At 43.7% G+C, this 16,507-nt stretch overlaps 1 protein-coding gene across 2 annotated transcripts in view; it reads right to left on the bottom strand.

Annotated features, from left to right (window-relative positions):
• SLC41A2 (solute carrier family 41 member 2) overlaps positions 1-16,507 on the bottom strand; it is a 92,621-nt gene that overhangs the window by 23,020 nt on the left and 53,094 nt on the right. The gene's annotated exons all lie outside the window — the stretch shown is intronic.

Raw genomic sequence — 16,507 nt, 5'->3', positions numbered from 1 at the left:
CATTCTTTACCTGATTAGGCACAGACATTCTACCGCCAGTATCACCTATTAGACCGGTATCTACACTACCCTTCCTCTTTATGTCCATTCTCATACCCACAGCTGTATCCTTTCTTACTTTGTTTTCTTCCCTCTCAATGTTAAATTCAGGCGTGGAGATTACCTGGACATCTCCCAACCATCTCCCCCAAATTAAAACTCTCTTAATCAGTTGTGCCAGCCTCCATCCTAGAAGTCTATTTCCCTTCTTACTCAGGTGAAGTCCATCCCGAGAGAAACAGTCCTCTGTCCATGAATGCCTCCCAGTGCCCATACATCCCAAAGCCCTCCTTATAGCACCACTGTCTGAGCCATCTGTTGATCGCCATAATCTTGTCACATCTTTGTCACCCTTCTCTAGGAACAGGCAGAATCCCACTGAAGATCACTTGAGCCTCGATTTCCTTAAGCGTCTTCCCCAGCCTAGTATAGTCCCCCTTGATACGTTCCAGCGAGAATCTAGGCGTATCATTTGTTCCCACATGGAGGACAATCAGCGGATTCATTCCCGCTCCCGTTAGGATCCTTTTCAGCCTCAGGTCCACATCCCATATCTTAGCACCTGGCAGACAGCAAACCCTTCTGTTCTGCGGATCAGCTCCCAGTTACAGGTCTGTCTATTCTTCTCAGTAAGGAGTCCCCAATCGCGCAGACCTGCCTTTTCCCAGCGATGGTGCAATTCTCTGGTCTATCTCCCGTCCCCTATGGCTGCAAGTCCTCACAATTCCTGTTGTTCCTTGCAATCCTCTGCGACCCATCCCGTATCCTCCTGGGGCTCATATTTGGTGTTATCTCCATTGACTCTTCCCCTCTTCCTATAGGACTAGCTGTTCTTCAATTCTTCCTTGCCCTCTCACCTTCAGCAACCACCTGTTATGCCCCTTCATTTTTCAACTCCGAAAACCTGTTCCTGAGCTCTATTTCTTCTTCACTAGCCTGTCTTTCCCTCTACCTGGTTCTCTTAGTCACATGCTTCCACTGTCCACTTTCCACGTCCAACAGTCTCCCCTCAGAGTTTTTTGGTCCTGCTTCCATCTGCAAGTCTGAGCTTTTCCCTTCAGCCTCCTCATGTCTTTGCTCCATCATCTGCTCGAACCCACTTCTAAACTCAACCAGAGTTTCCACTGCATCTCCAATCCTGGGATCTTTTCTTCCATCAGCTCTATCAGGCGGCACTTCATGCAGATGAAACTCTTTTCAGGTACCCCCTCCAGGATCATGTACATGCTGCAGCTTCCATATCCAGTCATCTTCATTGTGTTTTCCACTACTGCTGCTGTATCTGTCATAGCCTTCCCACCTAAAACCTGTTAGTCTGGGAAACACAAACCGAACCAAAACACCACCACCCACAGCAAAACAAACCCCCAGCGGGCACTGGAACACTGGAAGAACTCCACCCACTCCCTTCACTAGCCTGTCAATTCCTCTGCCTAGCTCTCTTAGTCTTCCCCACAAACCCCCCCTTGCAAACTCCCACTGAAACTCCCCTGTTTACAGCTCTGTTTTCTGGCTCCTATGCCGCTGCAGCTTGTCTGGTGATCATCAAGTCATTTATTAGTTTTGAAAATATTTCATATTTGATTATCTAAATTCTCATCAGCTACAGAGTTAAGGATTTTTAAGTTATTCATACCTTAAGAGTATCAATGCCAAATGGAAAGGTATTTTTCTGCAGTAATATTCAATTTGTTTCTTCTCATAGCTGCTTTTTTTTTTTTTTTTTTTACCATGCCCATGAAATTACCCAGGCAATACCAGACTAATTACATCACTGAGGGTAGCAGAAAAGCATTAAGAGATACAATTCTGTAGATTAACAACATTAGAAAAACAACAGGTTGTCAATTCACCGAATTACTGGTATGAACCCTTAGCTTTTGAATGAACTCCTTTTAAGTGCCTAAGGAAGCCCTGTAATTGATAGCATTAAGAAATGAACTGCAGGCATGCCTATGGACTGCTTCAAAGCACAAATTTATGTTTACTTTATATCAGAAATATGTTTCCTGAAAAAAAATGTTGCTCTCATCATGCTATAGCCTTCCGGTTATTATAAAGACAAATTTTGCTAGTTTCCTTTTATTCACATGGGAACCATAATATATAATGACATTTTCTTTGAAAGTAAAATCTTAAAAATTGACTTGTATCCCTCACAGCAAAGCAGATCTTCTTAACTTCCGCATAAGAATACTACACTGTCACTAAGGATAACAAAAGTTAAGCTCTCTAGTAGACAAGGATGCCATCCCTGACTTCATTATTAAAAAAATACCCAAAAAACCTGTCACTTCACTGAACTATTTTAGAATTAAAAGACAACCCCTTTCCTTAGGATAAATATTTCTACAGAACAGTTGTCAGCCTTGTTCATTGTCATTTAACGAACACTCTCAACACATAAGACCCTGTCCATGGTACTGCCAAAATCATGCCAGTTTTATCTATGAATATGGTTGCTAACAAAATTTCAGCGTCTAGTATTGGAAATAATTTTTTCTGAGAACTGTGTTAAAGGAGCTTTGCTACAGACTACACTGAGTTAGTCTGTTGGCTTGGCTATATAACATGGATATAACATTTCTCAAAGAAAAAACACCTGTCCTAATTTATCATGGAAACAATGTTATGTCCTGGCTACGCTATGGTTAAACACGCTTGTTAATTGCATAGTTCTAAGTATTTGAGGTGTTAAGTACACTTAATGTGTTGTACTAATATATATTTGCCATCTTCAGACTCAGTGTACTTGATTACAAAAAAATAAGTTGCTCCACAACACTATATATATAGTTTGTGTGTGAGACAGAATTATATATTTTTTGCATCAACCCATCATCTTCATTTTATTGTGCACGTGCACAATCAGAGATTATGTTAAAAGAATATTAAGATCGTGAAGTCAAGCACTCAGCCAGCCCCAAGTCCCCCCCCAAAAAAACAAAAAAAGCATCTCCTGGTCCAATCTGTCACTCACCCTTCCCCAACTCCAGTCATTTCCCCCATTTGTCTGCCCCCCTCACTGGCTTCTTATCCCAGTCTCTTTGCCCAGCTATCCCAGTTCTTCCCACGCGCCACAGCTTCTCATCAGATTTGCTCTTCCCCCTACCCACCTCACTGATTCCCAATTATAGTCTTCTTGCCTAATAAGTCCAAGTTCCCTGAGCTACTCCTTCAATCTCAGTCTCACCCTCCACACCAACTGCTTCTCAGTTCCCCCCAGCCATCTTGCCCAACCAGTTCCTGTCTCCCAGTCCCAACCCCTCAGGTCCCAGTTGCAGTTTTTCCTCCTCTTCTGTCTTGCAGCCTCCACTCTCAGTCTTCTTCCTCCTCAACCACTGTGGCCCCTTCTCCCAATCTACTCCTTCCTCTTCTCTCACCTTGGTCTGGTTCTTGGCTCCCTGTATCTGAGTCAGGCACCTTCTTCCATGCTGCCTGGGCACCAGCTGTAGGGATTGGGATGGGGATATTGAGAACACAAGGGAGATAAGTCTCTCTGTTCTCTCTCAGTTCTGGTGTCCAGTCCCACCCCAGCCCACAGCAGCTAAGAGCTGAAAGCTCAGGGAAAGTCCTGCTGAGCCCCTGTACCCTAGGAATGGACATGTGTGGTTGCTGTGTGGAGATGGTGCATGCACAGTCCACATACATAGTACCTGAGAGATCCTGGAGCATGCTCAGTGTGAATGGAATTTTCAAAGACTTTAGCCATGCAGGTCTAAAGGCTCTACTTAGCATGTGCAAACAGATTTTTCAAAGGCTTCTTGGAACATTTGGGCAGATTTCCATAGGAATAGCAAAAAGTACATACCTGACACAAACATTACCCCTCTGACAAATTTCAAATCCCTTCTCTGAAGTATGGAAATCTAGAACTTCTCAATAGCAATTTTAAAATATTTGTAACATTTTTATTCCCCCCAACATATTCTCTAAAATGGCTGAACTGTTTTGGCTGAAACTTTCCAAAACTTTGAAGCCAGGGACAGACACCTGGCATGGAAAGTTTCAGCTGAAATGGTTTACATTTGGCAATGTTGTCAACAGTTGAAAACAGAGTCTTATAAAGGGAAGAGCTGGGTAATCTTAATGTATATAGCTCCCTCCTTCAAGGGTCTGATCCTACAAGTTGCTGAGCATCACCTGCAAGTCAATGGGAGTTGAAGCCATTTAGCAATTGACAGAAGACATCCAGCGTATTGTAGAATCTGACTCCACCTGTATAAAGATGTTCAATATTTTTAAAGTTTCCAGTTGTGTGCACATCTCCACAGCTCAATACGTCTAATCAAATGCTGATGACTTTTGCTATAGCAAGGCTGCAGTAACTTTTTAATCTACAATTTGAGAAATAAGTTATATGTACATTGTTACAATGAATCCCCAAAACAGATACCTATTATAGATGGAGATGGTACGCATTATGATACAGTCTTTAACATGATCACATACTATTTCTTCCATCGGTCCCTCCCTGTCTCATTGAGTGCACAGGATGAATTGTGGTCACCGACTGAGCAACTATTCAATATTTCATTTTATTCTCATTGCCCAGTGTGTGCCCCATACCTTATTTACAGCACACTATTCAAAACCTTAAATGTATACAACATTATTAATTTCCTCACGGGCTTTTCTAAGGTACTCCTCACTACAGTATCTGAATGCCTAACAAACACTCACGAATTTATTTTCACAACACCCCATGAGGTGAGGTAGTTGTGTTATTCCCATTTTACAGATGGCACAGAAAGATTAAGGTTAAGACTGTCCAGTAATTTTGGATGCCTAATTTGAGACACCTAGGACCATATTTTTCAGAGTATTTAGCATGATATAGCAATTCATATGTTCAAAGCACAGCTCCCATTGACTTCAGTTTCAGCTCTGAATGCTTAGGACTTCTGCAGATCAGACTGCAGGGTCTTCAGTTGGATACCCAGAAAAAATAAGGTACTGTACACACAATTAATCACAACTTGTGGAAAGTCTAGTTCAATTACCTTGCCCAGGTGCTCAGGCTCCAGTCTGAGCCCTAGAACCCTCCCACCTCACACGGTTCCAAAGCTTGGGCTCCAGCTCAAGCCTGAAAGTCTACACAGCAATGAAACAGTGCCTAGAGACCTAGCACTGCAAGCCTGAGTTTGCTGGCACAGGCCAGCTCCAGGCTTTTCTTTGCCTACTTGCTCTCATTTGTGATGCCTAGTGCCACAGTGGCCCCCAGCATCCATGAGAAGAAATTGCAAGGAAAAATTTGCTCAGCCCCTGCAGGCCTGGGATGGAACATGCCAGGTAATTTTGTGCACACAGCACATTTACACTCTGGTCAGCTTATAAGAGCTGTATGGAGATCAGGCATACTCAGTGCAGATGGAACCTTCAGAATGTTTAGCTGCAGAACTTTTAACAAATCTTTATAGAACATGTACTGAGATTTTTAGATGGTTATTAACTTGAACAAATTTGAGCAGATTTTAAACAAGGACAGCAAAAGGCACATCTCTGACACTTGAACAACTCCCTCCTCAAATGCTGAGTCCCTGCACCACAGCATGGAGGTGCTAGAACTTCTTAGTGAAAGCACTGTAAAAAATTTCTAATATGGGCAAAAACAAACAAATAAACAAACAAACAAAAAATACTTTCCTTGCTTCAGAAATGGGCAAACCATTTTAGCTGAAACTTTCCAAAACAGATATAGCTAAAGCAGATATCTGGCAAGGAAAGGTTCAGCCTAATGGCTAAAATTGGGCAATGTTACAGGCAACTGAAAACTGAGCCTTATAATGGGAAGCATTAGTCAATCTTTACTACTGGTGTACCTATCAGCTCTGCCTATAATATCAGTTAGTATCAGTAGGCAGTAATGTACAATTCACCCCAACTTTTTTCCTTCTAGAAGCAACCTAATATTTATGATACTTAGATGAACAATATTTTAGGTTTTCTATATTATCTATGAACATTTCTGAGTTAAGAGTTAACCAATCACAGGGTATGAGAGGTATTATAGTCATACCTACTATGTAGTTTGTGCAACAGGCCTAAGATTAAATGAAGTCAACACAATAAGGAGAGAACCAATTCAGCACAATTCTCAAATGAAATGTGATTTTGGGTATAAAATATTATAAGGTAATATAGAGGATCTGAAGAGATTCCGATCTCTGAGCAGTGATTTTAATCAGCACAGTGCACAGTTCCAGTGAATTGTGCTGATTAGTCTATCTGGCATTCTGCCAAATAGTCTGATTTCTCATGCAGTTTTTATAATAAAAATAACCATCCAGGACACAAAGGGGAGAAAAATATTCTCCATTACAGTAGTCAATGCAGCTCCACAACTCTATAACAAGGGACACCACAAACAAAACATAACCAAATTATGTCTCCAAAACTTCAAATTGAAATACTGCCATAGTGCCATGGAGATCTGACCACTGATTTCATAAATTTACATTTTATAGAATTGAAGTGCTTAGATTAGCTCCCTTATTTGTCTTAGTACTACATGCATTGTCGTTTCTTACAAATTTCTTGTCTTCAGAGATGCATGTTGTATGCATTTGTATTAAAAGTAAAGTGTTCTGGGGGAAAAGAGGCAGAATTAGATAAACTATTAGGTTCTCTTATACAGCTGTCTTTCCAGAAAAGATTTCGAGCCAACGTTGTATGAACAAGTTATTACTTTTTTATAGGAACAATATATAAAATGGACAAAATATCTACATATACACTGCTGTTATATATAAAATCACTTCTAAACCTCATCTATTTCCAAAACACCTGATTATGTTTTGTTTGAGAATTATACCAAAACCTAAACATAAAGTAGTTATTTCCATTAGCTGCACCTTACTTTATGTCTGCAGCACAGTCTGAAGCAAATTGTTCAGATCATTATTATCATTATATTATTTTTGGCAAATGCTTATAATGAGGTACCAGGGCTACCAGCATTTAAAGCTGGTAAGGAAATCCTTCAGGGTCAGCACTACTACATTGGGAGGGGGGGGGGGCGTTGTGGGAAAAGTCTTATGGGACAGGGACTGAACAAGAAGAGGGGTCCTGGAAGCATTTTGGGACTTTGAGGGAGAAAATCCCAGCTGCTGTCCTTGTTTAGGGCCTAAGATAAGAATTGCAAGTGTATGGAAGCCTGAAAATCCCCTCAGCAGGGCTGATTCAGATGGTGCTGTGCATACCCATACAGTCTCTCTCTTGCACTATACCGAAGGAGCAGGGTAAGCTAGCAGTTTTAGGTTTAACTTATTTGGGCCTGCCATAAGATAGACTTTGAAGAAGAGTCAGACTTTCTGATGAGGGGCCCTGCCATCTTCAGAAAAAACACAAGAGAAGAAAAGTCCCTGGTAGGGGAAGTTTGTGGGGTTTTTTTGTTTTTTTTTTGACTGGTCAGCAACAGTAATATTTCAAAAGCTACCTGTTAGGTAGTCCACACTTAGGATTTTTGATAGTTAATAACGTATGTGCAGATATGTTTATGTAAAAGGATTTTCTAAATTCCAGTTTTATACTTTACACTGACAACAGCAATAATCAAGAGGCACCAGAGCAATTATGAAGCACAGGAGAGCCTACATCGAATAAAAGCAAATTACTTACCTGTAATTTCCTCTTTCAGAAGGCATATTATAATATAGCCACACTCTTAGCCAGGTGTTCTCAAACTGGGGGTCAAGACCCCTCAGGGGGTCGCAAGCTGTCAGCCTCCATCCCAAACCCCGCTGCACCTCCAGCATTTATAATAGTGTTAAATATTTTTAAGTGTTTTTAATATATAAGGGAGGTCGCACTTAGAGGCTTGCTGTGTGAAAGGGGTAACCAGTACAAAAGTTTGAGATTGCTTTCTGTGTCCCATATGTGAATAGCAGAAATTCCCTTAGCTATAGAATTTGAGGATAGCCAAACATATACTCTCTCAGCAAATAATATGTTCTCCACTGCTTGGTTAAGGGGGAGGAGGGAAACCCTTGGTGAACAGTAGTAGTAATTTTTTATTTATTTATTTTTGAGGAAGAGGTAGAAGGTTTTAAGGAACATATTCCACCAACTCTTTGGGGAAGTGTATGAGAGAGAATCAATTAACCCAATAACTTCAGGAGAACAAGAATTATACATAACCTTTTCTGAAGGGAGATGTTATAACAGACTCATTCTTAGCAATTAAAAAGTTCTATGAAGTCCAATCACTACTCAGAGGATGTTAAAAAGGGGAAAAGTAAATGAAGGTTTCACACAGTCAACTTATGTGAAGGTATCATTTTAAACAGAAGCATAGTTTTACTTAGATGGCCGTAGCCTTTAAAAGACATTTAATGGGATGCCACCCTTGATACACACAGTGGTGGTGTATCAACCCACCTAGTATGTGTCCACAATACCACTGTGGACACATTATTGGATGCTGAATTCAGAATCAGAGAAATTTGGAAATCCACTTTTTATTTAACTATTTTGGACTGACTCCCTGCCAGCGCATCTCAGATATAGGTTGCCATTTTGACACCATGAAAGTTTGTGTGACTCACTACAGTGAGACAAGGGAATCTACCAAGATGATATGAAGGAAATGCATCAGTTGGGTTCTATAAACATGGGGATGCACTCAAACGCAAGTTGCACCTTTTGGGAAACTGCACCTCTGCCAACAGATCCCCTCATCTGCAAGATCCCACAATGATCAATTCTATTTCTGGTCCTCTTCAATATCTCCATACAGCTAATAGGGGGAGTAGAGTAAGAGGACACATACTCAAGTGCCAGCAGTATGAATGCCAACTGCTCTAGTTATCCTTCACGATATATGACTGTATCACTACTGCCAAGATGGCTCAGTGCTTGGACAAGATCAGCCTAGGGATGCAGAACATCTGACTGAATCTGAACCCAAGCAAGACAAAGGTGATGATGTGGGCAAAGGAAATCCAGGTGGAGAAGTTGGCTGCCATTGTGCAGTCTCTGTTGCTTGCAGGTACCCACCCACCAATTGGTCAATTCAGTCTGCAGTTTAAATAGGTTCCTGAATTAATTTACTGACATTAAGCTCTCACATAGCAGCGTCTACAAGTAACATTTTCTACCACCTCTGGTTGACTAGGCTAACTCAGTTTCATCTTGTGGATGATTACATGGCCTCAATTATACATGCCTTCCTTATCTCCTGGATGGACTAAAACGCAATATACCTGAGCACAAAGCCATCAGCCCTTAGGAATCACCAACTCCACACTAAATTCACAATGTAGCTGCACACTTCCTCAGCAATGCAGGCTACCATGAGCACATCAGATTTGTCCTCTGCTCTCTACACTGACTTCCAGTAAAATGTTGACTCAAATTCAAGGTCTTGGTCCTTAGTCTGGGCCAAGGATATCTAAAAGACTGCCTAACAATCTGGGATGAAGACCCTGGTCAACAACTCTGATCCTCAGCCACATTCAAACTTTCTACCACAAAAGTAAAGCTAGTCTCAGCAGGAAACAGCCTTCTCAATGTTTGGTCTCAAACTATGGAATGAGCTCCCACAGGAACTAAGAGTTACCACCTACCTTATCAACTTCCATTCAAAGTGGTACAAGAACCTATCTACAATGGAATCTATCTATCTGTTTCAATGGGTATGCTGAAACTACTAACTGTGGAAAATCTTTCCAGCTAAATGCCAGTCTTGTCAAGAACTATCTGTCCTGAACTACTGCAGAAGAAAAAGGGACTTTAAGATCTAGTGGTTTAGTTGGACAGCAACCAAGTGAAAATGTCTCATAGCATGATGAGACTTCTGTCGATGTAGGTATGGTGAAACCTCCTGTGAAATCTAAAATTTCTTACATTCTTGTAGGTAGAAATATGGTTTTGAGCCCAAACCCTCAATATCTGGGCTCTTATACACTCCCCGAACCCCAGGTGAGCAAACAGGTACTTGGATAGTCAGTATGGACTCAGATGGCTATGGAACCTCAGAGGTGATGCTGTCACGTCCTTCAAATTCTTTCAAAGAGAAGAAGCCTATGATGCATCCAAGGCCCAGAAAAGGGGAAAGCATAGGTTACGATTATATCAAGGTACAACATGACTTCTTTACACCTCACTTTAACACAGGTGTCATCAACTGAAACACTGGAATCTCCCCAATTACACTGTGTTTAGCGTGGAAGCTCAACTGCAGGAAAACTCAGTTCACATTGCACATCTGGAGTACTGCATGCTCAAGTCTCAGAGATTGGCTGAAATGAGAACATTGATGCCTAATGCCTTTGCAATACTAATGTAAACCATCATTGGTTTCTTGTCAGGCCAATGTTTCTCCTTAATGAACACTGATTTGCCAAAGGAGGGAAACTGACACAAATCTTTGCCAAATCTTCCTCACAATACACGAGAGGTTGCCATGGGGACCTATTGGCCTTTCTTCTTAGTGTGCTTTTGATACATTGACGGAGGTTGTCCTGGCAACCACTGTCAGCAGCTCTTTAGTATTTCTGCCCGGAGTAGGGACACAATAGTGGAGGGACTCATCTGTGGCGGTCTTGATGCAGTGTTTCACTTCAGTGCAAGGATGTAACTAAGCCAAATATATTGCCTGTTCTCCACCTCACCATTCCAAAATTGACCACTGTCCTACACAGATAGTTGGAAGTATTCCATCAGTACTTTTGCAAAGATTGTGAAAGCTTGATGAAGCTGGATGTTAGTTCTTTGACATAAGACTTTCACTTGGCACAAGGCTGTCTGCAAGGACACTCTTAAATGTTTTGTTATACTGATCAGAATTCTAGCTGATAGTCCAGTTGCCTCAAAGCCTTCAGCTATTATAGTTTCTTGCCACTATGGTAAGCAGTGGCAAGCTTAATGCTCTGTCATCTCTGGTGCTTATTAATTCCAGGATTTTGTTGCATAAAGCTCCAGAATCAACAAGCTTGTCAGCCACACATCACAGGAAAAACAATTAAGGCCACGATTTTCAGAAGTGATGTGATTTTGGATGCCCAACTTGAAAAATCTTAAAAAAGAACTGGTTTTTAGAAAAATGCTGAGCAATGATCCTCTGAAAGTCAGCTCCCTTGAAAGTATCAAGCAAGGGAGCCAGTTGAGGCACTACTATTGTCTCTTCTGAAAACCCTGGCTTAAGTGGTTTGAGGAATGGTAAATTCAGAACTAACATTTATAACTAATGCGTCAGAGAACATCTCCACCATCAATGGTTAAAAACAAGAAACAAAGGGCTGTCGGTTCCACAAACATGGAAGGCGCATACTACCTGGTAATGGTACCTGAGTGTTTAGCTTCGCTAACAGTTTATGGAACCAATTCCTCCTAATCTTTGGTCAAAGATAGCTCAGGTCTGCTGACCTTCACAGAATGCTACAAGGCATACTAATTTGGGACTTTGAGGAGTAAGGGGAACTAAAACTCAGGTGAGTAGTTGTGTTGAAGGTAGAGGTTTTTGGGGAGTAAGGAAGGGAATGTTAATGGGTTAGATACTGATTTTCACTTGTTTGTTAATTCAAAGGCATCTAGAGTTTATCTACACTAGAAATGGTACAGCAGCACAGCTGCAGCGCTGTAGCATAAACACTAAAATGACAGAAAGGGTTTGTCCATTGCCAGTGTTCCCTCTAAGCTGCACACCTGTGGGGCCATACAACAGTCCATCAAGTGCTGCACACTTGATTATTAGTTGAGCACATCCTCAGCAATGATGATGTTCAGGTGCTCTTCCCCCACTGCTGTGCTGCTCCTGCCCTCTGCCTTGGAACTCCTCGCCAGCTACTCCTGGGAGCCTCCTGCCTGCTGTGCAGAGTGGGGAGGGAGAAAGGAGGGGCACTGATGTCAGGGTGTCCCCCCCCATGTACCCTATCTCTGCAAAGCGGTGGAGGTGAGGGGGGAACAGCGCCAGGGAGTGAGACAGAGCTGCTGGCAGCTACTGCTTTGGGTATGTTTACACTACGGGATTATTCCGATTTTACATAAACTGGTTTTGTAAAACAGATTGTGTAAAGTTGAGTGCACGTGGACACACTAAGCACATTAATTCGGTGGTGTGCGTCCATGTACCGAGGCTAGTGTCGATTTCTGGGGCGTTGCACTGTGGGTAGCTATCCCGTAGCTATCCCATAGTTCCTGCAGTCTCCCCCGCCCCTTGGAATTCTGGGTTGAGATCCCAGTGCATGATGGGGCAAAACCAGTTTTTTTTGTCGCCAAGGGGTGGGATTTTTTTTTCTGGGGTAAATGTTCGTCACTCATTCCTCCTCCGTGAAAGCAACGGCAGACAATCATTTCGCACCCTTTTTTCCCCTGGGTTGCCCTTGGTAGACGCCATAGCATGGCAACCATGGAGCCTGTTTTGCCTTTCATCACTGTCCCGTATGTGTATGCTGCTGACAGAGGCGGTACTGCACGTGCTACACAGCAGCATTCATTTGTCTTGCAAGGTAGTAGAGATGCATTGTCTGCCATTGTAAATTGGCGATGAGATGACGTTATCAATCATTTTGTACCGTTTGAATATTGAAATTGATGATGACAGTTATCAATCATTTTGTACCGTCTGCTGCGTATGGTGCTCCTGGCTGGGGGCGCATGGACAAAAATGGGAATGACTCCCGGGTCATCCTCTTTATGTTTTGTCTAAAAATAGAGTCAGTCTGCCTAGAATATGGGGCAAGTGTACTAGAGAGCCAGAGAGCACAGCTGCTCCGGGTCAGAGCCCCAGAGATCCCGCAGAAATGATGAGCTGGCATGCCATTCTAGGGGTGCCCTGCAACAACCCACCCGTTGCTTCCCTCCTCCCCCAACCCTCCTGGGCTACCGTTGCAATGTCCCCCCCATTTGTGTGATGAAGTAATAAAGAATGCAGGAATAAGGAACACTGACTTATTAGCGAGATAAAATGAGGGGGGAGGCAGCCTCCACTGCTATGATAGTCCAGGCAGGACATTAATGGTGGGGGGAGGAGCGCAGCCCCCGCTGCTATGATAGTCCAGGGAGTACAGAATCTTTTCTTTAGACACGAAAGGGGGAGGCGGGCTGGATGGAGCTCAGGCTCCAGCTGCTATGAGAGGACGTTACTAGCATCTGTACCATCTTCCAGGAATGACTGGAGGTCATTCCCATTTTACCCCAGGTGCCCCCGGCCGACCTCACCGAGGCCAGCCAGGAGCACTCAAGGATGATGGCGGTTTCACCATTTTGACTGTCTGCCATCAGGAAGGAAGGGGAGGGGATGCTGCTGTTTTAGCGCCGCCGCACCGCATGTCCAGCAGCATGCAGTAGACATACGGTGACATTGAAAAATGGCAAGACAACGATTATTTTCCCCTTTCTTTCAACAGAGGGGAGGGGAGTAATTGACAAGATAACCTGAACCACCCTGGACATGTTTTTGACCCTACAGGCATTGGGAGCTCAGCCAAGAAGGCAAATGCTTTTTGGAGACTGCAGGGACTGTGGGATAGCTGGAGTTCTCAGTACCCCTCCCTCCCTCCCTCCATGAGCGTCCATTGATTCTTGGCTTTCCGTTTACCCTTGTCACACGCACTGTGCTGTGGATTCTGTATCATAGCCTGGAGATTTTTTCAATGCTTTGGCATTTCATCTTCTGTAACAGAGCTCTGTGAGACAGATTTGTCTCCCATACAGCGATCAGATCCAGTATCTCCTGTACGGTCCATGCTGGAGCTCTTTTTGATTTGGACTGCATCCCACCTGTGCTGATCAGAGCTCCATGCTGGGCAAACAGGAAATGTAATGCAAAAGTTCGAGGGGCTTTTCCGTTCTACCTGGCCAGCTTGCATCCGAGTTCAGATGCTATTCCAGAGCGGTCACAATGGTGCACTGTGGGATACCTCCTGGAGCCATACCATCGAATTGCAGCCCACACTAACCCGAATCCGACATGACAATACCGATTTCAGCGCTACTCCTCTCGTCGGGGAAGAGTACAGAAACCGGTTTAAAGAGTCCTTTATATTGATATAAAGGGCCTCGTTGTGTGGACGGGTACAGGGTTAAATCGGTTTAACACTGCTAAATTCAGTTTAAACACGTAGGGTAGACCAGGCCTAAGTCTTAACAAGCTTTCAGACTGGTGAGTGTCGCTCTGCTTAAAGTGATAGTGCAGTCTCTCACACACATACACACTCACTCTCTCTCTCACACACACAGTCTCTGTCTCTCTCTCACACACTCACGAATACATACTCTTTCTCTCTCTCTCTCTCTCTCTCACAGAGTCTCTTTTACACTCACCTCCCAACAAAAACTTGTATTATTGTTTTTGTTGTTACTTCTTGGTACTTCCTGCAATGCACATATATGCTCTATAATTTTATTCATTCAAAGTGCTGTTGTTTTATTTTTTTGACTGGTCTGTGCATTTCATAATTTTATTTCTCTTTTATGCTTAAATTTAATTCTTCGAGTAGTGAGTTCTAAAATGCCTAACCTGTCCTGGCTGGAATAATTATCCCTATGATAACTTCTTAAAAATATATATTATATCTAAGGTTTTAATTTCTATTGGTGGCGCACATCCACACATTATCTCAATATGGTGCACATATAAAAATTCATTCCGCACATGGATGAAAAAAATAGTGGAAACATTATCCATCGCTGTAGTAAATCCACCTCTCTGAGAAGAATTCTTCCATCAACCTAGACATGTCTATACCAGGGCTTAGGTTGGTTTAATTACAATGCACAGGGCATGAAATTTTTCACAGCCCTGAGCGATGTAGTTAAGCTGACCTAACTTTGTAGTGTAGACCAGCTCTAAGAGTCTTAGGCTCCCTTTTGTATATTTTTATGAATGGAAATGAGCAGAGATTTATCACAATATTTATATTTAGAGAAAGTATCTTTATACCTTCCACACTTGCTACACAGTAAGCAGAAAACCTACTGCAAATAAGAAAGTCCCGTGTCTAATTTCTACGTGAGATCTTTTTGCACACTGCAAAGTAGACCAATGAAGAATAAATCAGAACTAGAAAATAAATATATTTCTTACAAGTAGAGCCTACATATAGTACAAATCTGCGGATATCCGCATCCACAGACCATGTCTGTGGATCACAGATTGGATGCAGATACAAAGTTTGTATCTGTGCAGGGCTTGACTTACAAGACATTTTATTTTTAAAAAATAGTTTAATATGCTGACAAATTAATCCAACATTCCACATCTGTGCTTAAAGAATTAATTCAGAGACCAGAATCTAGGAATTATCCACATATAATTCATGGACCTAGTTAATGTTCACAAATATATATCTGCATGGCTGCAAAATGTTTGATTTGTACATGCAGTTGCATATACAACTCTACCCCGATATAACACGACTCAATATAACGCGAGTTCGCATATAACATGGTAAAGCTCTGACACGCTGCTCTGAGCAGCGTGTTAAGGGTGCTGGACCAGGCCAGGGCTGAGGGGTTTAATAAGGGGCAGACGGTCTCGGGGGTGGTCAGGGGATCCCCCCCCCAGGGTCTGGGGGGCAGGAGCTGTGGGAGGGCACTTTTGGGGGCCCTGCAGTCCCAGAGTGGCCCGGGGGATTAGCAGGGGGTCGGGAGCAGCCTGCTCTGCTTCCCTTGCCCCGGCCCCAGCTGTGTCGCTCGGGGGAGAGGGTTTGGAGGAAGGGATCCTCCCCGCACTCACAAGCAGCGGCAGAAACGGAGCAGCCTGGCCCCAGCCCGCTCCACTCTGCCACTTCCCCGCCGTGACGCTCCACTTCCTGCTGTCGGTGAGTGCGGAGGGCGTCCTTTCCCCAGCCTCCCCGCACTTACCAGAGGCAGGAAGTGGAGCGCTGCGGCTGGGAGCTAGCAGAGTGGAGCAGGATGGGGCCACCTTGCTCTGCTTCCTGCCGCCAGTGAGTCCGAGGGGCATCCTTTCCCCAACTGCCCCGCACTCACCGGCGGTGGGAAGCGGAGTAGCTCAGCCCCAACCAGCTCCACTCCGCCAGCTCCCAGCCATAGCGCTCCACTTCCTGCCGCAGGTGAGTGCAGGAGGGCATCCTTTCCCCAACCTCCCCTACTTACTGGCAATGGGAAGCAGAGAGCCGTGGCTGGGAGGCAGCAGAGTGGAGCGGACTGGGGCCGGGCTGCTCCGCTTCCCGCTGCTGCCGGTGAGTGCCTGTCAGGGGGCAGGGAGGGGTGGATAGAGGTCAGAGCAGTCAGGGGACAGGGGGGTTGGGTAGGGGGTGAGGTCCTGGGGGTGATTAGGGAGGGGAGTCTCTGGAGGGGGCAGTCAGGGAACAAGGAACGGGGGCGCAAAGCATGTTTGATATAACGCGGTTTCCCGAGGACTGCTTTATATCGAGGTAGAGGTGTATAGAATATGGCCACGTCTATACGATGCGCCGTATCGGAGCGTTACAATTGATTGTTTGGGGATCGATATAGCGCGTCTCATCTAGACGCGCTATATCGATCCCTGAGCGCGCTTACA

Source organism: Chelonoidis abingdonii, chromosome 1 (genome assembly GCF_003597395.2).
Source record: "Chelonoidis abingdonii isolate Lonesome George chromosome 1, CheloAbing_2.0, whole genome shotgun sequence".
NCBI classification, from domain to species: domain Eukaryota; kingdom Metazoa; phylum Chordata; order Testudines; family Testudinidae; genus Chelonoidis; species Chelonoidis abingdonii.
The sequence above is the reverse complement of the archived record's forward strand: the minus strand, read 5'-3'. Positions and strand labels throughout refer to the sequence as shown.